This window comes from Zalophus californianus, chromosome 1, assembly GCF_009762305.2.
Source record: "Zalophus californianus isolate mZalCal1 chromosome 1, mZalCal1.pri.v2, whole genome shotgun sequence".
Taxonomy (NCBI): Eukaryota; Metazoa; Chordata; class Mammalia; order Carnivora; family Otariidae; genus Zalophus; species Zalophus californianus.
This window is the reverse complement of record NC_045595.1, coordinates 105,869,376-105,888,191: the sequence shown is the minus strand read 5'-3', so window position 1 is coordinate 105,888,191 and position 18,816 is coordinate 105,869,376. Positions and strand designations below refer to the sequence as shown.

At 39.6% G+C, this 18,816-nt stretch overlaps 2 protein-coding genes across 8 annotated transcripts in view; one reads left to right on the top strand and one right to left on the bottom strand.

The window, feature by feature from the left end:
* The window catches only part of MED12L (mediator complex subunit 12L), a 316,798-nt gene that overhangs the window by 164,894 nt on the left and 133,088 nt on the right, over positions 1-18,816 (bottom strand). The window lies entirely within an intron of this gene.
* Positions 1-18,816, top strand: part of P2RY14 (purinergic receptor P2Y14) — a 51,178-nt gene that overhangs the window by 15,830 nt on the left and 16,532 nt on the right. Inside the window, exon 2 of one of the 4 annotated variants that reach the window (XM_027583932.1) lies at positions 10,670-10,776. The exons of 1 other annotated variant lie outside the window; for it this stretch is intronic. The gene's annotated coding sequence lies outside the window, so the exon portion shown is untranslated. Of the gene's footprint in view, positions 1-10,669; positions 10,777-12,556; positions 12,676-13,156; positions 13,309-18,816 lie in introns of those variants that run through there. 2 more of the 4 variants (XM_027583931.1, XM_027583934.1) reach the window with 2 other exon arrangements.

The following is an 18,816-nucleotide window of genomic DNA, read 5'->3' as shown; positions in this document are numbered from 1 at the left end:
TTCACTCAATCTCTCTCACCTACGCTCTCTCTAGCAAATAAAATATAAAATCTTTAAAAAAAAAATTCATCCATGCAAAATATCTCCTTAATCTTTCTTATTGTACATACGTATTTTCAAATGAGGATGAGAAAAAGTATAACGTAGTTTAGAAAATTCCACCTCTCTCATTTCAGAATTAAATGCATAAACAAACATGGCCCCGAAGATCTAGATGCTCCCCCTAAAAGAATCAAAGCCAATGACATGCAATCATTAAACACATAGGGATCACCAGGCCATGCGTGACCTGAAACACACAGAATGAAAGGGCCGAGACACTTCCATCACCTCAAAGACCTCAGTCTGCAGAGACGAATAGCAGAAGGCCAGCATCATGGATGTGTGTTGCCCTCAGGATAAAGGTCAGGCTGAGTATGCTGTAGATGTCTTAGCTTTGAGTATAATTTAGTGTGAGTACAACCACAACAGAGATGGTAATCTGAATAGGGGAAAATGCCTACAGTCATTTACACAAATAAGGAGTTTATTACTTTTTTAAGAATAGGTCCTAACCCCTATATACTCAGGACAGTGATCATCATGGAACAAAGCTGGTCAATACTGAGTTGTACTTAGGTAAATAGTCATTAAAAGCTAGTTTTAGAAAAGGTATTTGTAGAGCTGGGTGAAGAAGTAAATAAGAGGTGAACATAAGTTTATTTTAGATAAGATGACTTTTTGGCTCCTCTTTCCCATGTTCAAACACCATGTCCATTAAATATGAATAGCCCTCATTCTTTTTACAACAGAAACACACTCTTACTCTGCTACCCCAACCCTGCCAATGACCTCCCCACCCACATCCATCTCAATATAGTGAGGACCCACTACATGACTGGCAGTTAGCTGAATGCTGTAGTTGGACAAAAAATAGAAAATGCCCCAAGGTCCCCTTCTAGAGTGTGTACAAATCTGAAATATTTATAACAAAAAAAGGGATTTGATTCCAAATAATTTGGAATTAAAACAGAGAGCAGGGAATTACAGCAGGGAAAGAACAGGATGGATTAACGCTGTCAGATTCATGAAGGAATCAGAATTAGAGAAAAAATGGAGCCAAAAAAGAATGCAATGAGCCTAAACTGTAAGCCGAGACTCTTTAAACTTTTGTTTGGAAAAGCAATGTGTTCTTTTCAGCGGTTGGTGAAAGAATCCTCCTAAAGACTAGCACAGGGTATTTACACATAGAAGATGCTCAATACGTTGGTTCATAGCCAATGCCAATCCTCTCCCACAGCAGCATTAACTGCAAAGAAGGACAGGGTAGAGCCTGTTGGTCTTGAGGCTCATTTTAAGGTTTCAGATTAAGTCCTGGGCTTTCAAAGATTTTAGGTATTCAAAATTTCTATTTTGTCTAGGGGCCCCTGGGTGGCTCAGTTGGTTAAGTATCGACTCTTGATTTCTACTCAGGTCTTATCTCAGGGTTGTGAGCTCAAGCCCCATGTCATTAGACTCCACATTGGGTGTGGAGCCTACATTTAAAATATAAATAAATCCTATTCTGTCTGTACAAAGTGTGACTATCTTAGGGTAAACATATGTACTGGTTTGTCTAGGGCAGCCCCAGTTCACTCCTGCAGACCCAATGTAATTATAATTAACACTCTGTTTCACTCTCAAAAGTGTCTCAACTTAAATAAAAATTATAAGATCATCCTAACCAAATCTGTTTTGGCTAAGCCTTCGGTAAGTGAAATCTCTTCAAAAGTATTTCCTGCAATGATGTACTTCAGGTCAAAAAATTTCTCCTCAACTCTTAAAGGTAATAAGAAAAAACCTATCACAGTTCAAAAGGAAAACCTATTTCTGAAAGAAAGCCTGATGTTCATAGCACACCACCAAGCGCACTGGTCTCAATTCACTGGTTTTGAATTACTAAAATATCTAGGAAACCCATGGTTGCAACTTGTGGGATAGGCTCATTCTACAAGAAATACATCTTCTAGAACAATGTTTTTCAAACTGCATTCCTTAACTGTAGGGAATCACAGACATATTGTAGGGGCAATGGTAGAGAATGAACAGGTAGGCTCTTACCCCACCTCTATGTGCGAAGATATACTTAGATCTATTTTATCCACTAGGATTCTATTTAAGATTTCAAAAGAAAAAACTGTAGTCTGATGCTCAAAACAAAAAAGTATGCACGCATACACAGTTTTAGAGCATGTTGCTAGAACCAGAGTCTAGACAAACATTTTAGAAAGACACTGCAAGAAATGCCAAAAAAAAAAAAAAGGCTGAACATTTTAAGGAGGAAAGGATCTTAGGTAACCCAATATGCTCATTAAAACTTAGGCAATGGGGAGGGGAAGGGCACTTGGCTGGCTCAGTCAGTGTCGAAGAACACACGACTCTTCATCTCAGGGTCCTGAGTTTGAACCCTATGTTGGGGGTTCAAACAAACAAACAGAAAACACAATCCTGAGGCATTAACTGAGCCATTGAGCATATGAGTAAAAAGCCTATTATCGCAGTATCATCTCCATCCTCACTCTCTGACCACTTTTGTCCACGCTTCCCCCAAAGCCTCCCAACCCTTACCACTCACATGAAGTGTTCAGGTCCTCTTTGCACAATCTCTAAATGATAATGCAACTACAGAACACGGTTGGATGCCCCAGGAATCAAAATGCTAGTGTCTATTTCTAAAATATGCCTATTAGGAGGGGTGGGGTTGAGCAGAATACAATTACTTTAATTTGAAAAAATCAGTAAAAATAGTACTAGACTTTATTAGCTATACTTTGTGACACAAACTGTGCATTCCACATGTACCATTTCCCCTAACTCACTCAGCAACCCGGTCAGGGAGGAGCCATTATCAGTACCGTTTCAGAGGTGGTAAAGGGGAAGAAAAGCACAGATGCACCTGACTCCAGAGCTCCTTGTCCACACCTTCTCTACCTTGCCGGGGGCAGACTCAAAGACTTGTCCCAAGAGACTCTAAAATTATCGAAGCTTAGGGGCAGTCGGTTAAGCGTCTGCCTTCGACTCAGGTCATGACCTCAGGGTCCTGGGATCAAGCCCCCGCACTGGGCATCGGGCTCCCTGCTCAGCAGGAAGGCTGCTTCTCCCTCTGCACAACCCCCCTTTCTTGCTCTCTCTCTCTCCCCCCCCCCACGCGCTCTCTCTTGCTTGCTCGCTCTCTCTCCCCCACGAGCACGCTCTCTCTCTTGCTCTCTCTCTCAAATAAATAAATAAATAAAATCTTAAAAAAAAAACCTGAAGCTTATCAGTTTTTGATGCTAGATCTAAAGTGAACAAGGGTGGAAATAAAAAGTTCCCCAAGTTCCTCAGGATGTGTCACAGCTCTGAAGATTACTAGTCATTCTAAAAGCAGCAGCTTAGAAAATGAAAATTCTCATTCTCCTGCTTCAAGGGGCACACTGGAACTTGACCCAGGGCCAATCCAGACTGTACTGCATTAATCAGTCTTTCATTCCTCCTTCAAGAAGACAAGAAATTTTCTTCACCTTGTTTACAAGCAGCACACATAATGGAACATACTAAAAATGTTTGTGTCAGCAAAGCCAACCAACAAAACTAAAGTGGTAACATTTCATTACGAACAATGATTGTGAGGCTCTGGAGTATTTGATTATATGTCTGAGCTAGCTACCATGGAGCTTCCAGATCTTTCTGACCCATTGCAGGGTGGTCTTTAGCAGTATAAGAACTCCCACTTTGTGCCTCTGAATGATAATGCCTCCTAAAAGTTGGCCTATAAATGCCTCGGAGCACCATAAAGACCCACAGATTGGAATGGTATAGATACTGGGTCTGCACCTTCACTAACTTATATTTTATAAAAAATAAATAGAGTCAGCTTCATGCCAGAAAACCTGAACTTGAGGCCAAAACAAATTGATTCTTATGTTGTCTCCATACAAAATGCTTAAGGCAAATTAGAGAGGAAAGGTGGGAAAGGAAGCAGAAAATATTAGTTACCATTCAAATGCTATAGCATAGAATAGAACATTGGCATTTCAAATTTGTATGAATCTCATCTATGCCAAATGGTCCAGATGACACTTAACAACAGTCTGAACACAGGCCAGAGGAAAATTATAATAAGATACAGATCCATAGATATTATAGTTAAGCTCAATTTCAAAATCATGCTTTCTCTAAACAATCATTACCTTTTAGAGATAGTAAGAAACCCCCTAAAATCAAGTCTCCTTCAAAAAATTTTTTTAATTCTCCATCAAGGAAATAATACTTATGGAAGGCAACATTAATCCTACTCTTCTATGTGCCAGGCATACAACAAATATTTTGAGGTAAATATTATTACTGCCTTTGTATAGATCATTCCAAGAAAGAGACTTCTGAGACCCAGAGAGGTGAAGTAATGTGCCCAAGGCTACACAGTTAGTATGTGCCTAAACCAGCGTTCTAACTAAGGCCATTTACTCCAGAGACCCCAGTCTCAATTGATCAGACATGCTGGCTCTCATATTCCCAGGACTATAGGTCAACAAATGTTTCAACTGCCTGAAAGAAAACTTTACAATGGCAAGATCCTATAAATATTTAAACTAAATACAACATTGCAACTGGCATACAGTAGAAAAGGTATTAAAGTTGTAGAACGAACCATGAGAGACTATGGACTCTGAGAAACAAACTGAGGGTTTTAGAGGGGAGGGGGGTGGGGGGATGGGTTAGCCTGGTGATGGGTATTAAGGAGGGCATGTACTGAATGGAGCACTGGGTGTTATATGCAAACAATGAATCATGGAACACTACATCAAAAACTAATGACGTACATAATAAAATAAAATTTAAAAAATAAATAAAACTAAAGTTGTAGAATAAAAGCTACAGAGAAAGAAGCTACATCAACATGCCTTCCAGGCAAAGTCACTTAGAAACCACTCCAAACTGAACAGATCAAAAGGGTCTACAATCTCTCAAGCATTTTCTTTTTAAAACCACACCATTTCGCCTATTTCAGAAGTGGCTGTATCATGTGCAGCTTTATTTTGTTTTTTGAAACTAAGTGCCTCCAATAGAGTGGTAAGCTTCCTAACTCCTGGCAAACAGCCCAGACTTCATACATGGAGTTGATAAGTAATATTTGGTTTGGCAAATGACAAGATATCATTTAGCAAATTCAAACATTATGTGTTTCCTCTATGGCCAGCCCATTAAAAAAAAAAAAAAAAAAAAAAACTAAGCCATTTCCCACAAAAGCCAGAATGGATTGATAACCAGTCAGCTGAACTAACAAAATAATTACAAAATACCCATTCATGTGAGCTTTTGTTTTCCTTACCTGAGGAAAACTGTCTTCTACCTCTCCTCTTAGCTTCTCCTAGGCTTTAAAATGAGAGAGACTCATCTAGACATCAGGAAATAACCATTAGCATAATAAGCTTTGTAGTCTTTCCTGCAGGGTAGCAATCTGATGGGATTCCTGGCAAGGGAGAGACTTTAGGGACACACATTGTGTTTACTTCAGTTAAAAACAGTGGAACCCTAAAAATTTCTTGAGTTGACAAAGGTGAAGAGCAGGGAGATAAAGGGGATTAAGAGATAAAAACTTGCAGTTATAAAATAAGTCACAGAGGGGCGCCTGGGTGGCTTAGTCGGTTAAGCTCAGGTCATGATCCCAGAGTCCTGGGATGGAGTTCAGGGCTGCAGGGCTCCCTGCTCAGCAGAGGGGCCTGCTTCTCCCTCTCCTCTGCCCCTCCCCCTGCTTGTGCTCTGTCTCTGTCAAATAAATAAAATCTTTACAAAAAATAAAAATAAGTCAGAGAGATGAAAAGTACGGCATGGGGAATGAAGTCAATAATATTTTAACAACATTTGTACGGAGACAAATGGGGACGACACCTAACATGGTGAGCACTAAGAAATGCATAGGATTATTGAATCACTATGTGGTACACCTGAAATTAATACAACATCATATGTTAACTAAACTTCAATTAGGAAAAAAGAAAGGAACAAAGAGACTGAGTGAGGTGAGGGGTGGGAAAGGAGACAGCCAGCTTCCTCGCCAGGGGCTTCAGGGAAGCCAGGCCCCAGACTAACCCACTCAGGAAGCATTCTATCAGCTGTGCCTGGCTTTAAAGGCATGAGCTCACCAGGGTCCTGCTTCATTCCTCCTGAGAATATGTTTAGAATTCAGCACTACGTTTCCCAGAGTTATGTATGGTCATGTCATCTGAGAGAGCTTTCCTATAACCACAGTCACCCGGTCGTTGAATGAAGAACCTACTCTCAAATTTGGATCTTTCCTTAGAAATCAACATTTATCAAAGCTGCAAAGCACAGCACTCCATTATCTACCATACATTCAATGACAGTACATTTTCAATAAAATTGTAAAGCGACACGTAGCCTATGATTATACTAAGAGCCCCTGCCACTTACTGACCACCTATTTTGGCTGGTCAGTAAAAAAAATATACACTTCATTTAAAATTTCCAACAACTTTAATGAGGTAGGGGAACACCAGACCCTTTTTCTCTAGATTTAGAGAGATGACAGAACTAGCCCAAGGTCTCCTGGCTGATTAGAGGCAGCGCTCTCAAGTATACCCAAATTTAATTTTATGTGGGAATACGTTATGTGGGAAAGTGCAAAGAATCACAGATTAATCTAACTCTGACTGTGTCTCCACGCTGGACAAATTTGGGGTAATTTCTATCTTATTTTGTCCTGGATGGAACACTAGCCAAAGATGACCAAAGGTTTCACGTCAGGGGCCAGCTCTGACAGACTAAGACCCCTAGGGAAGGACTGGAAGGCTGCAGGAAAAGGGGCTGTGTTCAGTTACACGCATCTGTGAAAGGCACTGGTGCGGAGATGCTCAGCCACCAGGCACTCACACCCCACAGGCTTACGTGAAGCATTATGTAACCACCATGGACTTTCTCTCTACTGGGTGCTCATTATCTAGATACCCTCCCCTTTCGAACACAAGTTTAGGCAGATATTTAAGTCCTACTGTCACACACGAGGGTTACCAATTAGTATACGACAGACTAGGATACTCCCCAGAATAGCATTTTTACCAACAAATGAGAGTCACTGCCTTCCTCCCACATCCCGTCAGCTGTCTGTTAGTTTTTTTTCCTCAGATTGGGTCTTCTTACATGAACTTGGTCTCCCAACAGTCTCTTCAGCTCCACAAGCCAAACCCCAGTCTTCCTATTTAGGACTCAGCTTTTGTGTTCTAAATATTGTCTTTATTTTTAAATGAATAAAACCAAGAGCCTTGTTTATGAAACATAAAATAAGGCTTCTGGGAATACCAACAACTACAGCAAAGTAAAGGAAAAGGACTTGATTAAGGCTTTCCACAGCAGATAAGCTTCAACTAGAGAAATTTTGAAAGGATGTATATATTACGTATGTGATTTTTCCAAGATAGCAGTAACTACTATTAAATAAGTTGCCAAGGGATGCGTGGGTGGACTCAAGTCAGTTAAGGGTCCAACCCTTGGTTTTGGCTCAGGTCATGACCTCAGGGTCGTGAGATCAAGCCCTGCATCGGGCTCCACAGCTTAAATCAGAGTCTGCTGGAGACTCTCTCACCTTCTGACCCTCCAGCTCATGTGCTGTCTTAAAAAAAAAAAAAAAAAGTGCCAAAAGCAAAATGCCTAAAAATAGATAAGGTGAAAGGTCTTTCCAGTGAAATACAACAGAAAATTATTAAGAACAAGCAACTGTCCACAGATATTTCCTCTGTTGAGCTATAACACTACTAAGTATCTACCCAGCAAAATTTGTATACATTCACGCACACCTGGACTTTACATATTTCTCTAAATGCAGCTGTTGGCAAAAACACTTTTTTTTTTTTAAAGATTTTATTCATTTATCTGAATGATGTTACCAATTAGTAACTCTTACATGAACTCTCTGAGAGAGAGCACACAAGCAGGCAGAGCGGGCAGGCAGAGGGAGAGGGAGAAGCAGGCTCCCCGCTGAGCAGAGAGCCCAACATGGGGCGCGATCCCAGGGGTCTTGGGATCATGACCTGAGCCAAAGGCTCAACCGACTCTCAACTGACGCTCAACCAACTGAGCCACCCAGGCGCCCCAGCAAAAATACTTTTAAACGTATTCATACACATACAGCTAAGAACTAGACTAAATAAGGTTTGGCTCAAATTATAACAGTGAAGTGATGATGAGAGCTAACATTTATATAGCATGTTGACACATCTTAACTAACTGAAAATGGGAAAATGGGCAGCCTGAACCGTGAAGGAAGCCTGCCCTCATTAGACCAATAGGACAAGGTTTCTCCTGGTCACTAGAGCAGCCTGAGGAATTGCAATCCCTTTCAAAGCATGTGATGAGCCTCAGCCATAAATGGCATTTACATAGCTCTCATTGTATGATGAATAAGTGATACTGATTTATCCAGAGATTGTAAACATAATTACCTGGGTGAGGAGAAGTGTTGAAAAGGGAGCTGAAACTTCATCTTCCACACAAAGAAGTCAACAGGTTCTACTAAAAGCCAAAAACTGTCACTTATGTAAAAATATAAGGGTTAATACCTAAAAATAATAGCTACAAAGTGAAAAAGGTAGCCACTGGGACATAGGAAAACATCAGGGACTGTTATTTTTCATTATGAGACTTATAAAAATATTTGATTTCTTTAAGTACACAAATAAATGCATGACTTTGATAAAAATTTTAAATTAGTTTCATTTGAACTAAATAAATAAATACACATACATACATAAAATGCTGTCTAAATTGCTTAGGCTAGGACAAAAAGGAGGAAAAATAATGGAGGTCCTCACTGATTATATACAGTCATCTTTTTGTACCTAAAAGACCTTCCTTTTTCAGTGAGCTGGAGTTTTAGAAAGCGAGGGGTCTCTGGATTGCTAACAAAAGGGTAACAATGTACCAAGCACAGGAAGCCAGCCTGGACAGGCTTGACAATATGGGGTGACAAAAGCTGCAGAAAAATCACCTGCCCTCCTGGCCGACAGGTCAAGTGACTCCATGAATAAGAGACTCAGGGAACATAGGCAAAAAACTCACCTTCCCCCAAAACCAGGTGAGATAACCACTACCATCTGTGACACAGTACAAGGTCTGAGAAGTGGCCTATTCAGAATTCAAATTAAGCCATACAGGAATTCAGAGAGGGGGTAACCATTCATTCATTCTTAGTGGTAAGATAAGGAAAAGCTCCATAAATGGTGGAGTCTGAGCTGGGTTTTAAGGGATGCACAGGAGTTCAACAGGTAGAGATGGAAGACAGGATCTGTTTCAGGACGAGGAAATAATAGCCTGACATAGCCAGAGGTGAAAAAATAAAACAGATGGTGTGTTTGGAAATGGGACATGGTCTAAGCCACATCAAGATGCACATGCTGTCATTGCCTCAAGTGGAAAATGTGGGGACAGGTGGGGGACTCCTGAGACAGTTTAGTGGTTTCTGACAGAGTACAAGACTACAGACATGATTAACTTAAATAAAATAAAAAGGGGTGTTTTTCTAAAATTAAATAGTTGATGAGAATATGCCCCCTGTGTCTCCTTAGGACAGACTAATATTTAGCTCATTACTCATGTCATGCCTGTCATGACCCCAAGTTTCCCTAAGGCCTTAGCTTTGTGCTAGTGAATTCCATCAATACTTTCTCCTTATAATTCCCCAAGAGGATGGGACTCATAGACTTAGAGATTTGGGTTTCAAGTACCTTCAGTTCTCCCTTCAACTTGCAAATGGAATACCATTATAAATGGACAAATTCCTTAAAAAAAAAAAAAATACTTTTCCCCCTTTGTCTTTTTCACGTAACAGATGTTCCTTTCAAAACTGCAATCATGGGGTGCCTGGGTGACTCAGTTGGTTAAGTGTCCAATTCTTGATTTCATCTTGGGTCATCATCTCAGGGTTTGAGATCAATGGGGGGGTCAGGCTCCATGCTCAGTGGGGAGTCTGTCTGAGGTTCTCTCCCTCTGACCCCTCCCGACTCATGCGAGCACATATTTGCAGGCTCACATTTGTGTGCGCTCTCTCTCTCAAATAAATAAATAAATCCTGGGGCACTTGGGTGGCTTAGTCAGTTAAGCATCCAACTTTTGATTTCGGCTCAAGATCATGATCTCAGGGTCATGGAATCAAGCCCTTCATGAGGCTCACGCTCAGCAGGGAGTCTGCTTAAGACTCTCTCCCTCCCCCCACCTCCAACCCCGCTCACACTCTAAATAAGTAAGTAGAGATTCTCTCTCTCCCTCCCACAAAAAATAAATAAAAATCTTTTTTAAAATAAATAATTTTTTTTTAAAAAACTTCAATCGTAAATTGAACCAAATGTGATCCACATAAGCCCCAAGTACTGGTTTTGGTTAAAATATATACATCTAACTCAAGGTTTCTATGTATCTGAGCAAGTTGTAGCAGTTACCAGACTACAAACTTATTCCTTCCTATCAAATTGAATATTTATAAAATCAGTTCACTTTTACATACAAATCATAAGCCTTCAAAAATAAAAGTAAGCCTATTAACTTTTACTCTGCCCTTTATCAATGTTTACAAGTCTCATTTATGAAACACAAGTAAATCTTAGAAGAAAAAAAATTATGGAACCAACACATCTTTACTTTTGTTTTCTTTTAATTCCATGAGTAAAACTGGTAGGTGCTGAAGATACAAAACTGACAAGATATTGCCCTGCCTTCATCAGCTCCCGTTCTAGTTGGGAGAAACAAAGAGAAGACCATTAAAGAGCACAGGTAAAGAATTCAGTTATACCCCAGGGCCCTTTCAGCACCCAGCCTACAGAGGGTGACCAATAAATAGGAGCTGACTGATTAGTTTAACAGATGGTTGTAAGAATAGGTTGGTGGATCAACAGTATTTCTGGCTAACAGAAAAGAGGGTAAGTGGGCCAAATAGCATCTGAAAGCAGTGCTTCTGCAAGTATAATAGGATAAACTGAACTCAGACAAATTTACTAAACAGTTATGTCATCATTTTAGTGCATTTTAAAAAATAAACACATGAAACCTAAAATTTCAAAGATACTTTTCCTTAGGATGAAGCCAAACATTTAGTTTTTAGGATGACTCCATGAATTTTTAAAGCAGTTCAAATTCAGGATGATCCAGGAGAAAGGAGATATTCTAAGCAGAGGGAAAGGCATAAGCCCAAACCAGGAGGCACGAACCACTGATATCTGCAAGGAGTTCAAACCAACGGACAGGCTGCAGGCAAAGCAGTGGTAGATGAGGACTGTCAAATCACAAAGCACTAGGTCTGCCAGATTCAACAGGATGAACTTACCTTGTATGGTGACAGGAACCCACATAAAGGACATGGCTATGCTTGTATTTTAAAGGGATCCCTCTCAGAGGTGAGTGGAGGGCAGACACTGGGGAGTCGACTGGAGTAGGGTTTAGTGGGAATCATAAAAAAGAAATATTTGGGCGTTTAAAAAAAAATCATCAGGCTTTGCTGATTGGGTATGAGCAGATGAGATCATGAAGGATAATTTGATGGTTTACAGCTTGGGTGACTAATAGACAGTAGTACCTAATAAAAGGGCTTAAGTCAAGGGAGGGCTTTGAGGGGTTTTGTTTTGTGTGATAATGATAATAAGCATGACTGATAATGAGCATACTATCCTAAGAGAAAGGGAGAAAAAGTGGTAAAATGAGTAAAGTTGATGATATAGGAGACTCGGGCCCCTTTCCTCCTGAGAGAGGTATTATGATTACATTGATCCAGAGTACTGTGTAAGAACAATGAGTCCCAGCAACAATATGTTAAATGAGGAAGGAATCCAGAAATGTGGGTCAAACAGGGTGCTCAGAAACCAGATTTAAGAGGAGGGATAACCTGAAGAAAGATCAGAGTCACAGGAGCACCAATTCAAGGTTGGGAATGTGTCAACATAACAGCTAAAGTAGCCCAGGCCCTGTCAGTACACACCCTAGAACCGGGTCAAGATGGAGTGGTCAGTCACCCACGTCTAACGGAGATAGCCTGGCCTTTCAATCAAGACTGATCAAGACTCCTAGGTGACCCGCCTACCTGCACAGCCTTTCCCCTTCTTCCCCTGCTACTGAAAGTGGCAAATGTCCTGGTCTAATATGCTCTCAAATATTTCTCCATTTTCCAACAAGATTTAAGGAGTTAGTTGAAGCCATGTGAAGTACAATTTGAAAATACTTCCCAATAAACACAGAAGCTATTCTTACAACAGCTTCACAGGAAGAGGTCACAGCTAGGCATGGGAAAGATCTAGCCTCCTGCTGGCTGGAGCTCTCATTTGCTCCATTGCTCTCCTCTTGCTCTCTGAACCTAGTTTCACACCAGTCACTGTTTGGTAAGGCCTTGATAATCTGTAACCCTAAGCATAAATCATATCCAATTTATACAAGGACATAGTAGAGCTGGGGTCCGGAAGAGCACTGGACATCTGTAGTACTTGACATTCAAGCCCTTGGCCAGATGTCAACATTTCATAGAGTACTTTAAATGTTTTGGTCTGAGAGCTAATGCAGCATTTCCCACTGGTCAACACGAGCAGCCCAAGCAGAGAGCAAAGTCTATTTCCCTCAACATCAGATGTTACACTCAGTTGCTGATCCAATCTTTCCTACAGAGACGATAAGAGGCTGGAAAAACTGGTAAGTAAAAAAGGTCCATCCAATGCAGAGTATATTTAAAGAATATTTGTGATTCCTATGTGAAATGGCTGTTTGTGCTCATGTTGGCTTAAATTCTTTTTTTTTTTAATGGATTAAATGATAAGGGACAGATTTACAGATGAGATTTGACTTTTCCAAATTCAAAAACTAAACTAAGTCTAATTAACTGTTCCCTGTCAATATTACTTTTAATCGCATGGAGCAGAATTTTCTTCCACAGGCTCATGCATTAGGCTTTAAGAAATCACTATTTTTTAAAAAATTTGTAAATTTATTGCTTGTACAACATAAGACAGTGGGGTGTGTGTGTGTGTGTGTGTGTGTGTGTGTGTGTGTGTGTGTGTGTGTGTGTGTGTGTGTAGTGGGTTAAAATCAGTTTGGGATGCGGTAAGCAGCGCTGATATAGCTGGGCATGACATAATCCTCAGAGCTAAGGGAGGTCAGTAACAAACTGAAATGCTGAAGAAAGAAAGACAAAATAGGTTTGGTTTAAGATCACAAATGGCCCCAACTCCAGAAAGACTGAAACCAAAGGTAAAATACTTCATGCAAGGAAGCATTTAAAGTCCTCTCTGAAACCTAAACGCCTGAACTACTTGTGTGGATTTAATGGTGAGTCACAATTGATTTTTAAAGGAAAGACACAGAAATTAAATAAGCCTCATAGTTGCTATTTTAGTTTCTTTTTTAATGTCTTAGGTTTGGCTTTTCATATCTTTGATTCTTCTGATTTCTTCCTCTGAGACTTCACCAACATTTAAATATCAAGTATTCAGTGTTTTTTTTAGTTTTAATTTGTGGATGGCAAGGACAAAGAACAACTTGTGGAACTTATTTTTGTTTGTTTTTCTAAAATTGTATAGTAAATTTCATGAAGTCTACACTAACAGATAATTTTAAAATTTCATTTGTGCTTAGAATCCACTCTAGTATATTTCCTAGCAAAAAAAGTTATTTAAGAGCCCTACTGGAGAAACTGTAAGAACACTGAAACTGGAAGAGGGCAGAGAGATAGGATCATTTATCAACCACAAGGGCCTCCCCACTCTGCCGGGAAAAATGTCTTAAAAATCACAAAATTTAGTATTTTTAAAAAGTGATGAGTCTTCTTAACGAATGATTCTCTAAATGTAAAAAATGCAACCTCTTAAGTCTTAATTCATTTTTATAACTACCAACTTTTTTTTAAGACTTTATTTGACAGAGAGAGAGAGAGAGAGAGAGTGAGCACAAGCAGGGGGAGTGGCAGGCAGAGGGAGAGGGAGAAGCAGGCTCCCCGCTGAGCATGGAGCCCGAATGCGGGGCTCAATCCCAGGACCCTGGGATCATGACCTGAGCTGAAGACAGGCGCTTAACTGACTGAGCCACCCAGGCACCCCACCTACCAACTTTCTTGCCAGTTTTCCCCACTTAAAGATAGCTTTCACGGGAGAAAATCTCTCTACACACATCTTTAGTCCTCTTTCCATTCTACAGGACTTTCCGTATCAGCCTGCCCATTATAGGGGAAGACACTTCTTCACCTTTAGTGCTTCAACACACATTTCACTACTGGCAGGGATTACCACGTGTAATCAATAAGAGTCTCAGAAAGAAAATCCAGAGTAAATGTTTGCTTTGAAAAACATAGCCAAGATCTAGGCTTACTTACTTCTTGCCATAGCCCTATAATACAACAACAGATTTTTTTGTTAACCATTAATGTGTACTTTCACTAATAACCATTAAGTGTATTAGTACTAATCATATGAAATTTCCTCCTGTAGGTTAAAAAAAATAACAGCCAAATATTAGCAGTTTTATATGACTCAATCTAGTAGGAAAGGAAGAGAGACAGAGTCTCAAAAGGCAGCCCCAAAAGTCAAGTGGTGAGGAGAAAACCATTAATGGTATTTTACATAATTGTATATGACAGCGAGATCCAGGACTTCTAATTAACAATTCCAAGTAACGAATCCCCATAGATACAGCTGTCTGCTTTTAAAGGCTTTGCACAGATATTATCAAAATTGGATGTTCCCAGCAGCCACATCACACTGGGAAATGCCTCCTATTGTTGGCTCTGTTTTACCAGTTAGGAAGCTAGGGTCCAGGGAGGTTCATTGACTCAAACATGATAACACAGCTAATAAGGGCCAACAATGGGACTTCAAGGAAAAAGCCATCTGGCTTCAAATCCAGTACCCTCTCACCTATCCCATTTCTCTCTGATCTAACGAGATGAATGTGCCCAAAAAAACTGTAATTTATACATAAACACAAGCTGGAAATGCAAAAGTGTACAGAACATCTCTGCCTCTTAACTTGTTTGCACAACAGTGGCAATAATCACATCGCATCAAACAGTCACTATTATGGGCACTCTGATTTTTATAGAGGCAATTTTATATGGTAGAAAAAGCAGGCCCTTTGCAGATAAACAGCTGAATGTGAATCTACTGTGACCTTGAGCTACGTTTCTTAGCTCTTTTGCCTCTATATCTTCCTCTGTTCCATAACCCATAAAACATCATGATAAAGCTATCACCGCAAAGAGCTGCTAAGATACTAATGGAGACATGTTAGTATCTGACACATAGCAGCTATTCAATAACAATAGAATTCTCTCCCCCATCCTTGCTAATAGCTTATTATGTCAGAGATAGTATACTGGCAAGATTAAAACCTCACAGAAAATTTCTTGAGTTAGTATCTGATGCTCACAGGGCCAAATAAGAAATCGCAAAATAAGATAGCATGAATACTTCTCCCAATTCACCTCCTAACACAGATATGTAACAGGAAAAGGAAGAAGTATGTTAATAGCCTTCTGGATTTTTTTCTTTGGCACCACACCAAAACTCAAAAAGTGGTGGTTTCTTAAATGTTGTTTGCAATGTAGAATCTAAATCCTCATCAATGAACATTCTTCTTACATTAAAATCCTTCAGTCTAACTTAGTCTCTGAATAAGCCTTTGATCTGTGCTAGATTTAATAACATCATAGAATCATCGGTCATTTGGATACCTTCACTCAACGCAGAATTCATGCAGAATATACTCATTATATAAAAATCAAAAAATGATATTAATATTGGCACTGATCTCTAAGTACGGAAAGTGCTGTTTTCCTTGATGAAGGCTCACTTCAACCATTTTTTGAGAAAATGTCTACCAGATACCCCAGTCTGAATTACTACAGTTTGTGTATCATTCTTTCAAGTAAAAACGGTGTTCCAGGAAAAAGCATCTAATTCAGCTCATGGCTCAATCACTCAAGTGTTGTTGCTCTAGACAACCATCATATCTGGCAAAAGCTTTAGGAACAATTCCTATTCTGTAATGCAAAATATTTAAGACACATATTTAAAGGGTAAGATTTAACCAAATTAACAATATACATTCCTTCATCGAGGACACTTAGCCTTTTCTTTTCCTGGCTACTGAGCATGCAGAGCAGTATATGCAGTGACTACAGGACAGATGTGCACATGGCCTTGACTGGTGCTAAAGTCCCAGCAGGTTTGTTTTACATACCACGGCTTTTGCACCATTCATACAAATGTCAGCATAATAAGTTTAAAAAGGCAAATAATATATTACTATTCTTTGAAAGATGGGTTGATTTTCAATGCCCTCCTGAAAGGGTGTCAAGGACCCCCAGGGACCTAACAGACCATACTGTGAGAACTATTAGTTTACTCTTTGAGATAGAAAAATTTTCTTTTGATACAAAAAACACTAACTCAAAAAAAAGCAATGACTATATTAAAATCAGTAACTTTTGTTTATCAAAATAAATCTTTAAAAGTAAAAAGACAAGTTATAATCTGGGAAATGTGATTCGCCGTATATACACCCAACAAAGCAGATATCAACAATATTTGAAGAATTTTTACAAGTCAATGATAGCATAAACAACCCAACAGAAAAATGAGAAAGTATGACTTGACATTTCATGGAAATAGCTGATTATTATATGACGAGATGCCCATATCATCAGTTATCAAGGAAACGCAAATCAAGACCACGATATATCATGTCACAAACAAAACTTTAAAAATCTGGGAATATGAAATGTTGAAGAGGATTTGTAACCACAAGATCATTACACATTACTGATAGGAGTATAAATTGGCACAACCACTTTGGAACATAATTTGGCAATGTTTCCATTATTTTAACATCCATATACCCTATGAATCGGCAATTTAACTTCTAGATTTATACCCACAGGAAAATCTTTCACATGTTCATCAAGAGACAATATGGATATACATCTCATTATAGTTTACATGGGCAAAAACCTGGAAACACCCCAAATACAGGAAACTGAGTGAATGAACTGAAATGGAATGTTATAGTCATCAAGACAAACGAATGATAACAATACTCAATAATATGGATAACATCTGGTATTATATAGTTAAGTTGCTAAAAGATTACATACCTTTTAAAAAGACACACAATTTCATACACATCCATACCACAGATACACACTTCTAGGAAAACATATAGATGTTACAGAACACTATAAAACAAGACAGCAGGAGAATGAAGAAAATAGGATTCAGGATACATGATGGCCAGAGAGGAGATGTGGGAAGGAGGACAGAGCATTCAGCTACATGTAGCTTATTACTGTCTTGCCTTTTGTTTCAGTTATTGAGTTTAAGGAAAATTATTAACAATTTAACAATATTAAAAATAACAGAATTAAACCTTTTAGTCAAACTTGCATCAACTTTGCATAAGAATATTTCATAAATTAAAGTTATGGTTGATCCAATTTTATGCACCAAAGATTTTAAAAGACACCTATACATTTTAACCTATAGCACAGAAATTGTAAAACTTTAGAGGTTCTAAACACACTCATCATTTGACAGGTAAGTAAATCAACTCCTGAGTTTGACCAAAATTGTACATTCACTCATAAATTTCACTATCTATTGAACTTCTACTGTATGCCAGACACTAATTTAGCAGTGAGCAAGAGAATTAAGTCCTGTTCTCACGAAGAGAATGAAGTCCTTTAATGGGGTGATGGAGACAATAAATTGAAAAATAACTATAATTTTAAATAATAAAGACAGCTATAAAGAAAATAAAAGCTGGTGAGGGGCTGGAAGGTGCTGGGTAGGAGGTTGGCTGCATCAGATGTCATGAACAGAAAAGACCTCTCTGAGAAGGTGATGTTTTAACGCAGACCAACCTGAGGCAGCCACACTAAGATGCTAGAGACCAACAACCACAGCCAGAAGCCGGGGCTCCGAGTACCTCTGCCCCAGTAAGTTTTAGATCTTTATCGAATTGGGCTTCAACATCACTGCAGGGACAATGTGAAAGCAAATTCACCTGGGTATTCCTGCTAGCCCTTACGCAGTGCTTTACAGAACTCAGGTGGTAATATTTGCAGACCCTTGCCGATAGCCCCCACCAGTTTACAAAGGACCAGCCTTTCGGGATTTACTGGGACAGGGGAAAAAACATGTACCTGGCTCAGAGCTTTGCTGGGCACTGCATGACAGACAAAGAAAAGCTCAAGGGGATAGCTAGGCAGTTAAGCTTTTGCTTTTATTTTCAATTTTTGTTTGACTGGGCCAAAATATCTAAGCACAATAATCTACATTTATAATGAATATTGGTTTACTTGCCAAAGGCACCAAATATCCGCTGTTTTGCCTTCCCCGGGCCACCCACCCCATACACACAAACACATCTGCACTTTTTCCACAAGCTAATCAGGTCAGTGACATCCAAGAGACAGAAGAAAGCTAGCCAGCACTTCTGCTGCTGCAGGCTGGACAGACTTATAAGTACGAGTCACACAGCTGGGGAGAGGCCTCTGTTCCCAACCAGCAGAGCATCAGCGGACCCTGGCTGAGAAACCTGGGAGCAGGATCAGCTATAATGCAAGATACACTGACGTTGTATCTTCCAGGTGTCTCCCAGCCACCTCCTAAGGCAGAGGCCTGAAACCAAGGCAAGACCAGACAGGTTAAATGCTCCAGGCAGTGAGGGCTTGGAGGAGCTGGGTCTCAGCACAGGTGCTCTGGTTTCTATCTCAGGAACTTGCTCAAGCCACTAAGCTCCCTTCACCTGCTTTCTTCCTGTGCAATATAAGGATGTTTTGGGTCA